Below are 20,018 nucleotides of genomic sequence, written 5' to 3'. Positions count from 1 at the left end.
AATCACAGGTCCTGGGTTAGTTTTGTAAATAAAAATAGCGTCATTGTAAATAATGCTTCCCACCGTCAGTGTGTAGTTTGAAGACCATTCCGCAATTCGGTTAACTGTGGGCATAAGTCTGTTAGGTCAGGGTGCAATGGAGCAGCGGGACACATTTATTTATGTTTTAAAACTGCCGCACTCAGGGTCAGGTTAAAAGTAGAGGGAACTACACCTACGTGTCACACTAAATAAAAGTTGTAGGCCCGGGTCGTGCCTAAGAGGAGGAGGGTGCAGTGTTGCGGAGATGAGGACTGTATTTTTTTGATTGTGTGCTGTATTATTATTATTATTGTTTATTCTGCGCCCCCCTACCTCCGGAGCTGTGTAAAGGTGAAAGGGCATCCCATAATTAGTCCACAAGCATACACGTCACCCAAATAATAGAATACCCCTGTTTGATAGTTATCTCTTATTCTGTGTTTTAGGGTAAGGCTGTGTCTCCCATTAATTGAAGTACTCCATTGCACCAGTGAAAGAGAATAGATCCCCTTTCATTCCCATCCCCAAAATCTCCATTTCCTTTTACATCCCCTCTCGTGATTGCCAACCCTCGATTGCCAATTACCTCCACTCCAAAACCGCCATTGACCACGAGGCAGGGTCGGAGAAGAAAGGCGTGTCTCCACCTCGTCATAGAGGGGAGGAGTGAGCCAGAGGGTCGCATGACCAACCAGGGCCGAGGTGAGCACACCGATGGGCGTGTCCTGAAGGCCGGCGGCTTGATCGCTGGAGGCGCTATAAAAGGCGCGCACGCAAGAAGCAAGAGAGTGAGTCATCAGTTGGTCGTCAGTGGAGGGTCAGTGGTTGCGTTGGTTGCGGTAAAGAAGTCGGTGGTGAGAAGTGGTGGCGTCGAGTGGTCAGTAGTTACGTTGGTTGCGTTGAGTTGTCGGTGGTGAGGAGACACCAGGGCCAAGAGAGAGAAGGTTCAAGGTCAATTACCAGCAGTTGCGCCAGAGACGGCAGACGCGCCCTGAGGTGAGCCAGGGAAGCAGCTTTGGCTCCACAAGCAGCGTTGACTCCACCAGGCAGCTCCAACCCGTTACCCCGCGGGGACCAGATAGCGGTGGCATCGGTGGCCGTCGAGGTCCAGCCGACGTCCCGTGCGGGATCAAGCCCGAACCATCTGCCCCAGCTGAACCTTCCCATTCCTCCTTCCAGCATTCATTCCTTTCCTCCACCCTTCTTGTGTACGTGAGTTTGTTCTGTGTGTCTTGTCCCTGGGTATTAATTAAGCTTGTATAAGTTAATAATTGCACTGTGTCTCTGATTCTTCTGTATATTATTATATTATCTTTCCTTCTCCTTGGTTACTTTGAGCATGTAAATAGTAGGAATAAATTTAGTAGTATTTCCAACCTTTTTGTCTTCTTCTTCTTCTTCACATCCGTGTCGCCTTTGTCTTTTCCCTATTGAATAGCTGCGGTGCGATCCGGCCAACGTTTGGGTGGAATCGGGTTCTAATCGGGGAATAACTGTTCGGTCGCGGAGCCTTCGCTCGGCAAAGTAACATCTAAACCGCGATCAGTAACAATACATATATATATATATATATATATATATATATATATATATATATATATATATATATATATATATATATGTATACATGTATATATGATATGTATATACTGTATATATATATATATATATATATATATATATATACAGTATTTATATATATATATATATATATATATATGTATATATTGTTACGGATCTCGGATTACGGCACTCCCCTTACCGAGGGGGGGTTAATCCCCTCGTCTGTTACACTGGCCGTCCGAATCCTAGAAGGTATCGCGCTCCTTTGCGGGGTTGAGGTTGACCAGGGTGACTGGTCAATGGAGTCCCAGATACCTTCGCCAACCTCGCCGCAAAGCAGGGCGCTACTTCTGCCCGAGCCACGGACAAGATGGAACTTTGCCGAGCGGTTTAGCAATCCGCAGCTCGAGCCGTTAACAAAAGCACTAAACCCGATTATAGCGGTTGGCCAAATCGTGCCCCAGGTACTCAATGGGGAAAAGACTAAGACGATCGGACGAGAGGAAGCAAAGAATACGAAGGGTAAAGGAAGAACAAATATGATTTATTACTATCTAAACGAGGAAACGAAAGAAGGGAATATACAAGAAGAGAGTAAATAAAAGGACATAGGGTAACCTTAGACACTCTTATATAACATGCCCCTGACAATACAAACAGACTCACACGAAAGGTAGCTGGTAGGGGAGGAAGGTCCAGGCGGATGGTTCCAGGCGAGGGGATGGTACAGGCTCCGTGTCCGCGGGTGAAGCATGGCTGGCAGCTTGACGTCGTTGGCGCGCGACCGGACCTTACAAACGCGAGGGGCTGGAATGCGCGTACGTACAGCGTGCCGAACGCTCTCAAAACCACGGCAGTTCGTATGGACAACGATCGTCCCAAACGATCCTCTGCGCAATGTGCTTATGCTCGCCGCTTCTGCGCTGTTCTCTCGCCTCTGCCGATCTCGTTCATCTCCCTCGGTCTCTGCGTGGAAAGGCTTTGCGCTCCCGCTTTTATTGGAAGCCTCGGGTATCAAGCCTCGTCCGCTTTGCTCCACCTACCCGTGAACACGCCTCGGCCCGGAATGGTCACAAGGGTTCATCAGTACCTCCCCTCGTGACGCATTGATGGAGGCCTCACCTAGATTCCTGGCCGCTCCTCCCTTTTTCTCCCACTCTGACCGCGTACGTAATGGCGGCTTGGGGCCAGCAAACAAACCAAAAAGGGCAGCGAACGCTGCAATACGGCTACTGGCACTTTGGAGAGAGAGAGATGATTGGGGATAATTGAAGGGGCCTATCTTATTTGATTAATACAACGCAGAGTCAAACTATTGAAAACAGATCCTTAACTGAAACATCGACTAATGAAATAACTAAAGAAGAATCTATGGTGTCCTACGTGTTGCAATATGACCTAACTAGGATGCAACCTTTACAAAGGGGGATATTTACAAGAATTATTATTTTACAAAGTGAAGGTTCTAAAAACCGTAACACAGCACCCGTCTCTCCTCCAGGGCCGTCCCGGCCCGAAAGAACTTTAACTTAATGTGACACTCAGGTTTATTAACCCTCTACTATTAACCTTACCCTGAGTGCCACAGTTTTAAAACAATTAAGTATGTCCCTCCTGCTGCGTTGCATTCTGTCTAACTGATTCACGCCCATAGGATAACCGAATCACGGAATTGTCTTCAAAACTACACATGGACGGTGGGGAGCATTATTTACAAAGACACTCTATTTGGTATTTACAAAACTAAACCCAGGACCTGTTCTTTTGGGAAACAAAAGCAGAGTTTTTGAGAAGAGGAAAGGCATACACTGCACTGCACCGGTACACCACACCCACGGGCGCTCCGAGACGCACAATTGATATTGCAGTGCAATCTCAGAGCACCAAAAGCACCACCATAAAGCACCCAATAAAAAACACAAAGCAGCATCCAGTGCACATTTCCACAATAAACAATAATCATGGCGTCCGACGTCTTCTTCTCTCTGCTGGTCCGCTGGTTCTCGACGACTTCTTGATGTTCTGTGCTTGCGGCCTATTTGATAATAATAAGAAGGCACAAAATGCGTCCATTTCTTAATTATGGCCAGCAGGGGCCAACTAAGGGTGGTCCACCTGCTTGGCATAGGTGCCACCTTTACCGTGGTCCGCAAGCAAGATTCCCAGCAGCGATGCCAGGCCCAAAAACGTGGGGTCGATGAGTGGTGCTCGGCCACAGACATGTGGTCCATATGGTGGTGCTCGGCCACAACAATGTGCAGTCCATAAGTGTGGTACCGGCCCAGGCAGGCAGCAGCGAGGGTGCGGGCACACAACTGCGGCGCCTGCACGCTTTCCCCTCAGTGCCCAGAGAGCACGGTCCATAGGTGGGGAAGGAAGACAAAGCAGAGTTAGCGGGGTGCAAGGGCGCAAGAGGACACATCATCACAAGGTAATGCAGAGGTGAGGTGCGCAGGAGAGCGAGCGGAGAAAGCTCGTCCCTACCGTACGTCCCTCCCCCCCCCCCCGTCCGTCCGTCCGTCCGTCCGTCCGTCCGTCCATCCGTCCGCTAATCTACCCTTGCCCCTTACCCCGTATTTACACAATTTACAAATCCGGCGCTATCGTCTTGTCTTCCCCATGTTTCCCCTCTATACCAAATTCGTCCACAATCCCTCTAACCAAATTTGCCATCAATCAATTCCCCATCAATCCCTCCTAAGGAGGAAGAGATGGAATCACGAGCACAATGTCATCCCCACGTCATGATGCATCTTACATACCAAATGTCTGCAAACAACGGTGGTGTGGAGTCCCGTCACCCTGGTGAGTGGATGTAGATGGTGCAAAGAGATTCCAGTCCTAAACTACCTTCTAAATGACTTTAACACTCTTGCTCTACCTGGGGACTTTCCCTGCCAATCCATTGGCCATCTTACACTATGTGGTTCTAAGAACCGAACTCCCATTGACCAAACTGTGGTGCTCACCAATTTGGGGTCTCAGTCCCCAGATTCTACTCCCTGTGCCCTCGCACAATTTCCGGGCTGGGTCGTGTGGTGCTCCCAGCAGGTCCGCTCACCTGCACACCTCCGCCACTGCAGTTGCCTCCCGAGCTTACCTGCTCCTTACCCGAACCTACCTGGGGAAGGCCCTCTGGTGCTTTCACCCCCTACCACCCTCTCTGGCGTCGGGCTACCCGGGTCTGTCCTCCAGATCCTCGGGCCCCATTGAACAACTCTACTGGCTCCCAGAGCCTACCTGGGGCCTCACCTGGCCGACATACTAACAGTGGCGGAGTGCTCAACCAATCACACTCACTAACAGGCCACACGCCCAGCCAATTGACTCCACTAATGCACCCAACACAACACTCTGTGCAACTACTCGCACCACAGATGCCAATATCCAACCACAATTTACCTACTCCCTCTACCTACTTTTAAACTACCCTCCCCGGGTATTCGTGAGGGGGGTCCATCTTCCCCATCCACTCCTTTCGCACCAACCACTCCACTCCACATATTCCACACTACTCACTCCACACCATCCATTCCATACTCCATACCATCTATTCCACACTCCTTTCACTCCATGCTCCATTCACTCCAGACCATCTATTCCCTGCAACCATTCTCCATTCACCTGTACTTCACCTGCACTTGCACACCTGTGCCCACACACCTGGTGTCACCTGCACACCTGGTGGCACTTGCGCCCTCCTTCCCTCCAGGACAATCCACTCAATAAAATACACTATCACACCTTTCACAATACTCTGCTCAATACTCTTTCTTCACACACGCTGCATCATCTGATCTACCTGGTTTTCCCTCTAACTTAGTGCTTCCCCCAGTCATCCCTTATTCTATGCACAACCCACGTCATTATCATCCAAACTAATCAACCTACGTCCCCTACTACAGGTACATGTCGCTACTTAACTCTCATGTTACCTATGGTCATCTTTCTAGATCCCTATCATTTTATCCTAACCCTCCCGGGCTAGTTTTCACAGCCATACCCCATAATCCTATTGCTCCTTTGCCCCCACACATGAGGGATGGTAGAGATACCACCCCCCGACACTGGGTATCAATTTTCAACCATCACTATTTCCAATTTCACTCACTATTAATTTCAAGCCAATTCCCTACCAATTCCAAACAATTACACTATCATCATCACAGTCCGCTATATCTGAGCCTCCTCGGTACGTCCATATATTTTCAAAGCTCGGCTTCGCAAAGCCGTGCAATGCATACGGGTGGTTTGGTCTAATGCAGGTTGGGTCCGTCCGGCATTCGGTTCAGGGGAGGAGGTTTCGTTGGGCCAAGGTTCAAAGCACCATCCCGGCGTGGGGCCTTGCACTCCCAAGCGCGATGGCCTAGCCTTGCCCAGGTGGAATGCCGCCACCACAAGGGGGCGCCATTCCGACCCCTCCTCCTTCCTCTCGAACTGGGCCGCCCGCTTTGCCTGGCGAAGCCCGGACTCGACCGTGCAGGGCGGGGCCCGGCCCGAATCGTGTACGACGCTCCGAACAGGAGCGACGCGACACCGATCCCCGCCGGCTCCCGCAGCCCACACCGCCCGGCACGGACCGGGAGCTCGCATCGGCTATACGTCGGCCTAACCGCTGCCCCGGTCAACGTCGATGCTTTACTCGCATGCTCACACGCATACGCGACCCCTTTTACATTCTCCACACCCGGCGCTCCAACACCGCTCGTACATCCCACACACTTTGTCACAGCACTCGCTCGTGCATACCCCTTTCTTACGCACTCTGTTATGCACCACTCCTTTCGCGCACCTACCCACACACTCATCCTACTCGCACACTCCATTGCACACCACTCCTCTGTTACGTACTCTGTAACACTCACGGGTGTGTACCTCTGCACATACCCACTCACGTGCTCCGATGTGCCCTCCCGCACACGTGCCCCAACCAACTCAGGTGTGCATTCTCGCACACTCTCTCCATCCATCTCACTCTCCGTGTCACTCTTATTACACATACACTCCGACGTGCATTCTCGCTCGCACTCGGTTTCACTTCCATACTCTGTCGTGCACTTTCCCTCACACTCGGTAACACTCTCGCGCTCGGGCGCCATTCGCACACGTGCGCGGTTCACCTTCACACACCTTTTCCTCACACGCGCGCCATTGCCATCCATAACGCGCACCACGGACCTTTTACAAGTGCCTGGGTTACGCCTTGATCCCAAGCGCGCGAAAATTATTTCCGCAGCAAACATTCTCCTGCAAAATCTTTTTGCACCATATACCACCTTACTCAGCTTTGGGATCCTCCTCTCCACACGCACCTGCAAATCTTTATAAGGATTAGCAAGTACTGCATCAGGATGTGAATTCAGACTTTGTACATTATCCATCTCTCCCTTCAATTCCTGGACTACCTCCGTCGTCTTTTCAATTTCGACTATAATTTCCTTTTCTTTATTCAGCTCGACGACCGCGGGCTCACATGAATTTGCCTTGTCCAATTCGGCGGCCGTCGGGTTTTTCACACCCCGTGTCGCGATTTCTATCCCGGTCCACCCGGCTGTGCTTTGCTCCAACTCGCTTCCCCCGTGCTTCTCAAGTCGCGATACCTCGTCACGTACCAATGTGCTTTTCCTGCTTGGCCTGCGGTCTATGTCCTTCCCCATCATCATTTCTTTCATTTCCCGGGTTTCGTTTTTTATTTCCCTTAGTGCTTTCATGCATTGCGCCATGAAGGCTTGCATGTACCCTGGCATCTCGGGCTCGGCTGCCGCGACGACGTGCGAGGCGCCGCCATCTTGTGCACCTGCAACCCCCGCTACTGCACCTTCTTTGCTTTGCTCCTGCATCTCCCCCATCTCCTCCCTGGGGTCCTGGGTCGACTCTAACCCCTCTTTCTATCTCCCCCACCGGCATCCGACCGCCTTGATCATCCATGGCACGATTATAATTTGGTTTTGATACAAAATTTCGGCCGCTCGGAGTTTTGACCAATTTTTTTTCGATGGATTAAAATTTGGTTCAGGCTTCAAATCCCACTCCTGACACCAATTGTTACGGATCTCGGTTACGGCACTCCCCTTACCGAGGGGGGTTTAATCCCCTCGTCTATCACACTGGCCGTCCGAGTCCTAGAAGGTATCGCGCTTCTTTGCGGGGTTGAGGCTGACCAGGGTGACTGGTCAATGGAGTCCCAGATACCTTCGCCAACCTCGCCGCAAAGCAGGGCGCTACTTCTGCCCAAGCCACGGACAAGATGGAAGATTGCCGAGCGGTTTAGCAATCTGCAGCTCTAGCCGTTAGCAATAAAACTAACCCGATTCTGAGCGGTTCTAATCGTGCCACAGGTACTCAATGGGGAAAAGACTAAGACGATCGGACGAGAGGAAGCAAAGAATACGAAGGGTAAAGGAAGAACAAATATGATTTATTACTATCTAAAAGAGGAAACGAAAGAAGGGAATATACAAGAAGAGAGGAAATAAAAGGCCATAGGGCAACCTTAGACACTCTTATAAATCACGCCCCTGACAATACAAACAGACTCACACGAAAGGTAGCTGGTAGAGGAGGAAGGTCCAGGCGGATGGTTCCAGGTGAGGGGATGGTCCAGGCTCCGTGTCCGCGGGTGAAGGACGGCTGGCAGCTTGACGTCGTTGGCGCGCGACCAGACCTTACAAACGCGAGGAGCTGGAATGCGCGTACGTACAGCGTGCCGAACACTCTCAAAACCATGGCAGTTCATATGGACAACGATCGTCCCAAACGATCCGCTGCGCAATGTGCTTATGTTCGCCGCCTCTGCGCTGTTCTCTCGCCTCTGCCGATCTCGTTCATCTCCCTCGGTCTCTGTGTGAAAAGGCTTTGCGCTCCCGCTTTTATTGGAAGCCTCGCGTATCAAGCCGCATCCACTTTGCTCCGCCTACCCGTGAACACACCTCGGCCCGGATTGGTCACAAGGGTTCATCAGTACCTCCCCTCGTGACGCGTTGATGGGGGCCACGCCTAGATTCCTGGCAGCTCCTCCCTTTTTCTCCCACTCTGACCACGTGCGTAATGGCGGCTTGGGGCCAGCAAACAAACCAAAAAGGGCAGCGAACGCTGCAATACGGCTACTGGCACTTTGGAGAGAGAGAGATGATTGGGGATAATTGAAGGGGCCTATCTTATTTGATTAATACAATGCAGAGTCAAACTATTGGAAACAGATCCTTAACTGAAACATAGACTAATGAAATAACTAAAGAAGAATCGATGGTGTCCTACGTGTTGCAATATGACCTAACTAGGGTGCAACCTTTACAAAGGGGGATATTTTACAAGAATTATTATTTTACAAAGTGAAGGTTCTAAAAACCGTAACTATATATATATATACATATATATATATATATATATACGTAGTGTGTTCAAAAAGTATCCGACCTTTGTTCATAAAAGATACTCGCATCCAGATAAAAAAGTTTTTATAATAATCTCGTTCAAAGTAGTCCCCTTGGGCTGCCACACACTACTCCCAACGGTTCTGCCACTGTCGGAAGCAGCGCTGGAACGCCTCTTTTGGGATGGCACGCAGCTGGTCCGTCGCATTCCGCATGATGTCTTCTCTGGAGTCGAAGAAGACGGTCAGCATGACTTTGACATTGCTGCGGACCTGCCTTGCTTTTTTTGGCCTCGGGGATGTTGGATGCTTCCATTGTGATGACTGCAACTTGGTTTCTGGGTCGTACCCATAAACCCAGGACTCATCGCCAGTGATCACTGTGTTGAGGAAGCTGGGATCGCTGTTCACAGTCTCCAGCATGTCCTGTGCGATCTCCAAACGGAGTTGCTTCTGCTCAATCGTTAGCAGCTTTGGTACGAACTTCGCTGAGATTCTCCTGAAGCCCAAATCCTCTTTCATAATGGAATGAACGGTGTTGAATCTTGCGGATCGTTTCCACTTGGGAATCGCCAAGCTTTACACAAAATTTGATGCAGTAGCATTGTTCAAGTTTTTCCGTCTTTTTTTTTTTTTTTTTTTTTTTGTATACAAGATCGAGGCTCGTGAAAGAGCGAACATTAATCACACAAAAAGACAAACCGACACATAAAACATATACCATCGGGAGCGGTAGACAAGATGGGGAGAGAGGGGGAAGGACGCAAACACAACATTTGAGAGCAGGGACCGAGAGACATGGAGACATCGAGAGATCTGAGAGAGGGCGAGGGCTTTGGGGGGGGGGGGCATGGGAAGGGGGCGGTGGGAGAGGTATAAAACATATGGACACTGCCAGGACTTCCAGGAAAGAAGTTGGAATTTCAAACAAGGTGGATCTGGGGTGAATTAGCGGGGGTAGAAAAGATCAAGGTTTTGGATGGGGGAAGATAAGAGATGGTGGTGAACAGCTGTTTTAAAGACCTGGAGGGAGGAGTGGGATTGAAGGGAGTGAGGGAGTTTGTTCCAGAGGCGGGAGAAAAGAGGAATGAAAGAGTGAAGGTGAGCAGAGAGCCGAGATTTCGGCAGTTTAACCATCAGAGGGTTGCTGGCAGATCTTGTGCGACCTGTAGGAATATTTGGGGGACAGAGCACAGAGAGAGCTGGGGGTGCAAGGCCGGAGAGGAGTCGGTAGAAGACAGAAAGACCACCTACCTGCCTGCGGTGAGTGAGTGAAAGGCCCTCAGAGATAGCTTCATCACGGGAGATTCCAATAATTCTGAAAGCTTTGGTTTCAACAGCGTGAAGCCGAGCTAGGTGTGAGGCAGGAGCACCGGCCCATAGGGGAGAACAGTATTCCATTGAGCTGCGGATGAAAGCCTTGTATGTGGTGAGGAGCTCAGGTGTGCCGAGGAAGGACTTCGCACGACGGAGGATGCCCAGTCGGCGACTGGCTTTGGAGGCCAGCTTGGAAATGTGGTTTTCCCAAGAAAGGTCATGGCAGATAGTGAGACCCAAAAGCTTGAGCGACAGAACTTCTTGGAGAGGATTGTTGAGAAAGTAGATGGGAGGGTTGTCCAGTCGATCTTTTCAGAGAGACATAGTAAGAGTGTGAGATTTGTCAGGATTGAAAGACATGTTCCACTTGTTTGACCAGTCTGTGATTTTGTCCAAGTCTTCAGAGAGTGAGGAGGCTGCAGACTGCCGTTCTGAGGGAAGAGGAATGGAGCGGCAGAGAGTGGAGTCATCAGCAAAGAGATAGAGAGGATTTTCAAGAGAGTCAGAGAGATCATTGATGAAGACCAGAAAAAGCACGGGGCCCAGAACACTGCCTTGGGGAACTCCAGCCTGAACAGGTAGAGGAGATGAGAGAAACCCATTCAGGGCCACACGTTGACGACGACTAGAGAGGAAGTCCGCCAGCCATGCGTGGAGATTTCCATGGATACCAAAGGAGGAGAGTTTGGTGAGCAGAGCGGGGTGCCAGACCGTGTCGAAGGCACGTGATATGTCGAGGGAGACAGCTCTAATTTCCTGTTTGGCATTGAGGACCTCCATCCATTGTTGAGACAGCAGAAGCAGCATGTCCAGAGTAGAGTGACCTGGTCTGAAACCAAATTGATGATCAGAGATCAAGCCATTGGAGAAGAGGAAAGATTTCATATCCGAAGCAATGATGGATTCCATGACTTTGCTGATAATTGGGAGAAGGCTGATTGGTCTGTAGTTGCTAGGATCTGTTTTTGCACCTTTTTTGTGCATAGCGGTGATGTTGGCTGCTTTCCAAGCAGATGGCAGTTGACCTTGAGCAAAAGAGAGGGTGAAGAGAACAGAGAGAGGGTGAGACAGAGCGGCAGAGCAGGATTTTAGGACCCGTGGGCTGATGCCGTCGGGTCCACTTGCAGAATCAGAGTCGAGGGTTGACAGAAACTTTTCCACCTTGTCAGAAGGTTTTCCACCTTTTCCACCTTTCCACCTCATTTTGTCAAAAACGAAAATCCGACGGCGCTCACTTACATGTCCTCACTCATCAGCGGTCTGCCGTCGAATGACAGCTTCTGCAGGTGGGAAAAAATTCACGCGTGCGCATTAGGATCGCCGACATACGTGCACCATTCAACGCCTCCCTAGCTTCTTTTTTTTTACGCACGAAAAATAAAGGTCGGATACTTTTTGAACACAGTAGTATGTGTATATATATATATATATATATATATATATATATATATATTGTTGCGGATATGGCATTTGGCCTCCATATCCGCTTGTAAATATTCCCCTATTTCCCCAATACTCCCCAACTATCCCCAATCCCCCATTCCCTAGTCCCATTGCCTGTAAATAACACTCTGTAGAACCGACCTTCCCCTTTTTCCCCCATTAAATGTCGTGCCCAGGTCCACCGCATCTCACGTAGACAACTTTCGGACATCTTGCTAGTTATTCTTAGTCTATGTCAGTTAAGGACTCGTTTCCATTAATTCTGACTCTTCGTTGCACCAGAATGTGATCGTATGGCACCAGTAGTGAGTTTAGGACCTCCCCACACCTCCTCCCATCTTCCCCATGAAACAACAACTACAACAACAACTACAACAACAACTACAACAACAACTACAACAACAGAGGGGCGCGGCGCGGCGTGCGGGGAGTGTGCGTCCTCACACCGGCTTGGTTAGCCGCCATTGCCATGTGCGCCCACGGGGTTACCACGAAGGGGCTGGCTGTCAGCTCCTCGTCAAGGGCGGAGCCAGTAACCCCCGCACCCAATGAGAAGCAACGGGCCGATTCCATCTGGGGCGGAGCTAACGAGCCGAGGGCGTGTCACTCCCCGCCGGATATACGCAGCGACTTACCGGACGTGACGTGAGATGCGCCCCCAGCTTGGAGAAAGAAAGTCACCTTCGAGCGCTGAGTGAGACCTCCCGCATCTCTGGACCGGAGCGGGTCGATTCTGTCCTTGAGCCAAGAGTGCACCTTGAGCCATCGACTACCCGCTTTCCTTGCCATCAATCCCCGTGTGAGTCAGTTTTGTCCCGTTTATCTGTCGTCTGTCGGGGCTAATATAAGAGTGTGTCGAAGTGCCTGCCTTTCTATGCTGTCCCTCTTGTCGTTGTAATCTGACCTTCTGCCCTAATATAACCTCCTCCGGAGGTCTTGAGAACTGAACCCTTGGTGTCGTGTCATTTTAATCCAGCCGTTGTGTCTTTTCCATCATTGATTTAGCATAGCGCGACTTAGTCAACGTTCGAGCATAATCGGGTAAACTGTGCAGACGCGGTCATACCAAACCGCTCGGTAAACTAACATCCACAACCGCGTCTGTAACAATTGGTGTCAGGAGTGTCGGATTCGGACCTGGGACTAAATTCATTTAGCCCAAATTTTGGAACACCAATTGTACCACTAGGGTAACAATTGGTGTTGGGAGGTAGAATTCGATCCGGAGCGCGTTTCCCGCGCTCGAAATTATAACGACGAAATTCGATTGTGTTTTACCAAATATAAAAACCCGAATTTTGAAAAGTCGCGCGATGGCGGATCAAGACAGCTGGGTTCCGGTAGAGGAGAGTGAGGCAGGGTCGGTCCAGGACCAAATTGAGGGACGCGAGGAGAGTGAAGCAGTGAGGGTAGCAGACGCACAAAATAGCGTCGTTGCGCCCGACGTTGCGGGAGCGCAAAATGGCGCCTCGCTGGTCACCGCGCCCGCGACCGTGGCAGCGCCCCTGGTGGATTCGAACCTTTTCCTCCTGCAAATGAGGGCCCTTATGGAACGAATGGGAAACCAAATTGTGGGAATGAGGGCTCAGGGTGAGCGATTGGAGGGCCAAATGGGGGTAATGGGGAACCGGATGGATGCTCAGAGTGAGCAAATGAGGGTTGATAGTGGGCGATTAGAGGGCCAAATGGGGGTAATGAGGGACGAAGCGAGGGGTACCGGTGAGGGGTTAGACAATAATTTTAAGGGTTTAGACAAGAAATTTGGGAAGTTAGACGACAAATTTGAGGGGTTAGACAACGGGATAAAAGAGGTGAAAAAGGGGTTAATGGGGGTAGAAAACAGAATGGCCGCTCAAGAGAATCAAATGGAAGGGATGCAAAAAGGGTTAGAGGGGTTAGAAAACACCATGGAAGGCAAATTGAGGGACATGAGGGACCAAGCGGAAAGGGAAGTTAAACAAATGGGGCAGCAGATAGAGGGGGTCAGAATGGGGGTAGAAACCAAACTGGATGCTCACAGGGAGGAAATGGAGCAGATGAGGGTGGCATCTGGGCAGGAGATGCAAGTGATGGGAGAGGAGATCAGAAGAGGAGTGAGTGAGGAGGTCGGAGGAGTGCGCGAGGAGGTGAGGCACTGTAAGGAGCACATGGAGAAGGAGGTGAGAAAGGGGACTGTAAAATTGCAAGGGGGCATAGAGGACCTGACGCAGGAGGTGGAACAGCTGACGGAGGGACAAAAAGAACTAACGGACCAGGTAAAGAAGAACACAGCGGTAATAGGAGGGTTAAAAGCGACACAGAAAGAACTAAAAGATGACTTGATAGCAACGAAGAGGGAATGTCAGATGGTACGTGAGGGATTGACAACGAGGTTGGACGAGGTGATAGAGGTAATGGAGACGAAGGACCGGCAGGTGAGGACGCACATGGAAACGGTCAAGGTAGCCTTGGAGGACGAGCTTGAGGAGACGTACCGGGGAATAAAAGAGGTGAAGCAGAAATTAGAAGAAGTGGAAGAAGGGGTGAGCGAAATTAAGAAGCGACGGAGAGGGGATAAGAAAGAGATAAAAGAGGAGATAAAAGAATTGGTCCAAAGTCTGTGTTTGGATCGTGATGATGTGCTCATTAACCGGATGAGGGATTCGCAGGTGATGGAGGAGAAGCGAAGAGGAAGAGGACCCGGTGTAAGTGGTGACCAATATGGTCGTGCGTATGATGCGCCAGGTGATTTAAGAAGCTTGGGGGTCGAGATGGACCCGGGTGTTCGTGAGAGGCCGTTGGTGAAGTGTGCGACAGGTCTGGTGTGCGAAAAAGGAGGTGTGCAAGAAAGTCCGACTCTGGGGTGTGTGAGGAAAAAGTGCGTGCCAAGGAGTGAGGGTGCTGGCGAGAGTGAGTCGGTCGTAGCGTGTGTGCGAGGGAGCACATGGAAGCGCGGTGTGGTAAGTGTTACAGAGGGTGTGACGGGAGAGTGTGTGCAGGAGTGTGCACGAGAAAGGTGTGTGACGGACAGGTGCATGGGGAAAGAGTGCGCTGTCAAAGGCAAGGAAGAATGCACGCCTGTGGTGAGTGTTACAGAGGGTGTAACGGGAGAGTGTGCGCGAGAAAGGTGTGTGACGGACAAGTGCATGGGGAAAGAGTGTGCTGTCAAGAGTAAGGGTGAGTGCGTGGTCAAGAGTGGTGGTGAGAGTAGTGAGAGTGACAAGGAGCGTGAGTTGGTTGTGACAGGTGAGCGAGGATGCACACCTGGAATGGTAGAGCGTGAGTGGGAATGCACGCTGGAGTTGGTGGTGAGGCACGTGGTTGGGTGTGCGAATGAGAGCACACCTGTGATTGTCACAGAGGAGGTGACTGAGGAGGGGGCGCGAAGAGGTGTGTTGGTGAGGTGTGCGACCAACGAATGTGTGCCAAAGTGTTCGGTGGTCAGGTGTGTGACCAAGGCTGTGAGTGGAATGGGTGTACCTGGGTGTGTAAGGAAAGGTACGAGGAGCATGGAAACGGCTGGATGTGTGAGCAAGGAACGGGCTGCGGGGTGTAAGCATGCAGGTGAGGCATCGAAGGTAACCGGGTTAAAGGTTAGGTCGACTTTTAGCCGAATCGGGCCCTCGGTGCGTGCTGGGCCTCGCTTTGAACGGCCGCGTCCGTGCTCCACTAGGCGGAGCGGGCAGCCCGATAGAAAGGGTCGTCATGGCGACCACTTGTTGTTGAGGCAGTCCGGCAGGTCGAGATCGGGACATTGGATGGCTCCACGCCGAGATGGTGCGTGGGGTCTCGGGCCGGGTAAGCCCCCGTCCCTGCCCCGAATGCGGGACGTATCCAGCCGCTGGCACCAAACAACCTGCATTCATGGCTTGGCTTTATGAAGCCGGGCTTTGGACAGGAATTGGCGCACCGAGAGGCATTAGTGAGTAGACTGGGTGATGAGGTTAGTGTTTTGGACCCAAAATTAGAGAAAAACAAAATTTGATGATTGGCAAGGGATTGGCAGTAGTGATTGGCAGATGATGGGTAGTGATTGGCAAATTTTTGATTTGTTGAAATTTGATGTGCAAAATTGGTAGTGAGCGATGGGCCCGGTGGGTAAGGATGGCAAATCTACCATCCCTCACAGGTGGGGCAAATGCGCAATAGATTATGGGGTTGATGGCAGTGGAAACTAGCCCGGGTGGGTTAGGTTATTAGTAGGGATCTAGCGAAGATGACAGTAGGTAACGTTAAGTTTAGTTAGTGACTGATACCTGTAGTGGGGACGCAGGTAGATTAGTGTGGATGATAATGACGTGGGAGCGCAATAGTTTAAAGGGACGACTGGGAAGCGCAAGTTTCAGAAGGGAGTAGTTAGCTGAGATGATGCCGTGTGTGTGAGGATGGAACAGGTGTGATTGCACAGGTGTGCAACTGGACGGGTGTGTGGAGCAATGGATGAGTAGTGAGTGTGGTGGATCAGCGCGAATGCGCTTGGGGAGAGAAGGGTGCAGGTGGCACCAGGTGTGAGAGCACAGGTGTGCAAGGACAGGTGTGTGGAGAGAGTTTGGAGTAAGTGGTACGGAGTGGTGTGCATGGTGCGAAGGTGTGGATGGGGGAAGAGTGGACCCCTTTCACGAGTACCCGGGGCGGGTAGTGTAGGTGTTAGGTAGAGGGGATAGGTAAATTGTGGTTGGATATTGGCATCTGTGGTGCGGGTGACAGAATGGTATTGTGGATGGGTGCATTAGTGTTGTGGAAATGGCTGGGCGTGTAGCCTGTTAGTGCGTGTAGTTGGTTGGGCACTCCACCACTGTGAGGATGTCGGCCAGGTGAGGCTGCAGGTGGGCTCTGGGAGCCGGTAGTTGTGAGTGGGTGCCTGAGGATCCCGGGTGTGGATCGGGCAGCCCAGTGCCAGAGAGGGCACCGAGTGGGGAGAGCGCCAGAGGGCCTTCCCCAGGTAGTTAGGTTAGGGTAAGGAGCAGGTAAGCTCGGAGGCAACTGCAGTGGTGGAGGTGTGCAGGTGGGTAGACCCGCTGGGAGAGGTACACGCCACAGCCCAGAAATTGTGCGAGGGCACCGGGAGATGAATCGGGGGAGTGAGACCCCAAATTGAAAAGCACCACAGTTTGGCCAATGGGAATTGGTTTTTAGAACCCATAGTGTAAGAGGGCCAATGGTTTGGCCGGAGAAAGACCCCGGGTAGTGTAAAGTTGTTAAAGTCATTTAGGAAATAGTTAGGATTGATGAACCTGTCGCACCATACGCAGCCACTTACCTGAGGTGATGATGATGACTCCACACCTGTGTTTTCTTTGTTTTGTGTTGCAGGAAGTAAGGATTGCTGTGGATTGGTGAGACGCATCACGACGTGGATGAGACATTGGGGTGATTCCATCTCTCCCTCCCTAGGAGGGACTGATGATGAATTGGTGATGGCAAATTTTGATGTTCAGTTGGAGATGGCAAATTTTGATGAGAGTTGAAAATGGCAAATTTGATTGGTTAGGAGGGAGAGAAGACGAATTTGGTATATGGGAGGAACGGGGAAGACAGTAGGGACGTTTGTTGATTTGTAAAGTAGATGTTTATGGGTAGTGTTGTGTTTTGTGGATACAGTAAGGGGTAAGGGAGGGGCCATGTAGGTTACCTGGTGGGGGGGAGCGTACGGTAGGAACGTACCTGTCTCACCTGGTTCCCATGTGCCCCCAGTGTGCATTACCTTGCATTGCGTGCACTTTTGCGCCCTTACCACCTTACTCACTTGTCTGCTTCTTTTGTCTCCCACCTCCGAGGATCTGGCTTTGGGGCAGAGAGAGAGGAGAGAGAGGTGCTGGCTCCGCAGTTGTGGGCCTGCACTTTCGCTGCTTGCTGCCTGGATCGATACACCATATGGACCGCAATGTTTGTGGCCGCCCACCATGGACCGCAGTTCTGTTGAGGCCAAGCACCACCCATTGATGGACCTCTGGGTCAACGTGGCACCTATGCCAAACAGGTGAACCACTTATAGTTGGCCCCCTGACGGCCACAATAAAGAAATGGACGCGGTTGGCGCCTTTCTTTATTTTTGAAAGCAGTAAGAAGGCCAAGTGCACCACACGAAGGCAAGACCAGCGGCAGACCATCGGCCGGCTGCGACACCACACCGTGATTTATAGACACTTTATTGGTGCACCGGATGGTGCTGATTGTACATGATGGGGTGGTGCTTTTGGTGCTTGGAAGGGGTGCTCTGCACATTATTAAAGGCCGTAAGGCCACAGAGCACTCGTGGGTTGGTGTATCGATGCTGGCATGCGTGCTCTCTCTATGCATAACATCTGCATGTGTTCCTCCAAAAACAGGTCCTGGATCGTAGTGTAAATATCAGTGTAGTCTTGTGTAAATAATGCTCCCTACCGGCTGTATGTTTAGTTTGCGAATTCTTTCCGCGATTCGGTTATCCTGTGGGTGTGTTTCTGTGAGGAGAAGGGTGCAACGTCGCAGGGGGACATATTTACTCATTTGTGAATATCTGTAAAACTGTCGCACTCAGGGTAGAGTTAATAGTAGAGGGAACTACATCTGAGTGCCACACTAAAATAGGTAAAAATTTATCGGGTCGGGACGCCCCGAGGGTAGAGAAGGGTGCAATGTTGCGGATATGGCATTTGGCCTCCATATCCGCTTGTAAATATTCCCCTATTTCCCCAATACTCCCCAACTATCCCCAATCCCCCATTCCCTAGTCCCATTGCCTGTAAATAACACTCTGTAGAACCGACCTTCCCCTTTTTCCCCCATTAAATGTCGTGCCCAGGTCCACCGCATCTCACGTAGACAACTTTCGGACATCTTGCTAGTTATTCTTAGTCTATGTCAGTTAAGGACTCGTTTCCATTAATTCTGACTCTTCGTTGCACCAGAATGTGATCGTATGGCACCAGTAGTGAGTTTAGGACCTCCCCACACCTCCTCCCATCTTCCCCATGAAAGAACAACTACAACAACAACTACAACAACAACTACAACAACAACTACAACAACAGAGGGGCGCGGCGCGGCGTGCGGGGAGTGTGCGTCCTCACACCGGCTTGGTTAGCCGCCATTGCCATGTGCGCCCACGGGGTTACCACGAAGGGGCTGGCTGTCAGCTCCTCGTCAAGGGCGGAGCCAGTAACCCCCGCACCCAATGAGAAGCAACGGGCCGATTCCATCTGGGGTGGAGCTAACGAGCCGAGGGCGTGTCACTCCCCGCCGGATATACGCAGCGACTTACCGGACGTGACGTGAGATGCGCCCCCAGCTTGGAGAAAGAAAGTCACCTTCGAGCGCTGAGTGAGACCTCCCGCATCTCTGGACCGGAGCGGGTCGATTCTGTCCTTGAGCCAAGAGTGCACCTTGAGCCATCAACTACCCGCTTTCCTTGCCATCAATCCCCGTGTGAGTCAGTTTTGTCCCGTTTATCTGTCGTCTGTCGGGGCTAATATAAGAGTGTGTCTAAGTGCCTGCCTTTCTATGCTGTCCCTCTTGTCGTTGTAATCTGACCTTCCGCCCTAATATAACCTCCTCCGGAGGTCTTGAGAACTGAACCCTTGGTGTCGTGTCATTTTAATCCAGCCGTTGTGTCTTTTCCATCATTGATTTAGCATAGCGCGACTTAGTCAACGTTCGAGCATAATCGGGTAAACTGTGCAGACGCGGTCATACCAAACCGCTCGGTAAACTAACATCCACAACCGCGTCTGTAACAATATATATATATACTGTCTATATATATATACATACATATCCATATATATTATATAAATATATATATGTATGTATATATTGTCGTGTGTCTACTCTGTAGTGAACACCGCAGGGCGACACGGATGATCAAACGAGCTTTAACTCCAAGGCGTTCAATCCAATGACGACGGTATTCATTACACGCGAGGGAAAGGAGAATGATGAACTTACCTGGACAACTTCCACCCAACGTCTTCAAACCTGCGATAATCAAATCAAACCCGACACGGAATTAAAATGTACAAAAATATCAGCTTCATTAAAGAAATGCCGGTAATAAAATAAAACACGGCAAAATAAGATTTCTAACCGGGATGTCCCCACACAGACCCATATACAGACAAAGGGAAATATAAAAGAACAAAAGTAAAAATGTTTGTTTGTTTCGTGGCACTTAGCTCTGAGCTGCTCTTGAACCTTGTCAGGAATCGTCCAGGCCCCAAACGCGCAATCCGGACACGGCAACGGCCCTGGCGGTAAAAAGGCCTCCGCGCGCCCTTGTTCACTCAGCCGCGCCCGTCCCCCCAATCGTCCAGACTTCCAATGTCCCCAGCGCAAGAGCACTACA

General features: G+C 50.7%; 1 long non-coding RNA gene across 1 annotated transcript in view; it reads right to left on the bottom strand.

Moving 5' to 3' along the window:
* LOC137437407 (uncharacterized) overlaps positions 1 to 20,018 on the bottom strand; it is a 217,621-nt gene that overhangs the window by 49,864 nt on the left and 147,739 nt on the right. The gene's annotated exons all lie outside the window — the stretch shown is intronic.

Source organism: Myxine glutinosa, chromosome 12 (genome assembly GCF_964187855.1).
Source record: "Myxine glutinosa chromosome 12, kmMyxGlut1.1, whole genome shotgun sequence".
In the NCBI taxonomy this organism is placed as follows: Eukaryota; Metazoa; Chordata; class Myxini; order Myxiniformes; family Myxinidae; genus Myxine; species Myxine glutinosa.
This window is presented reverse-complemented; position numbering and strand designations above follow the sequence as displayed.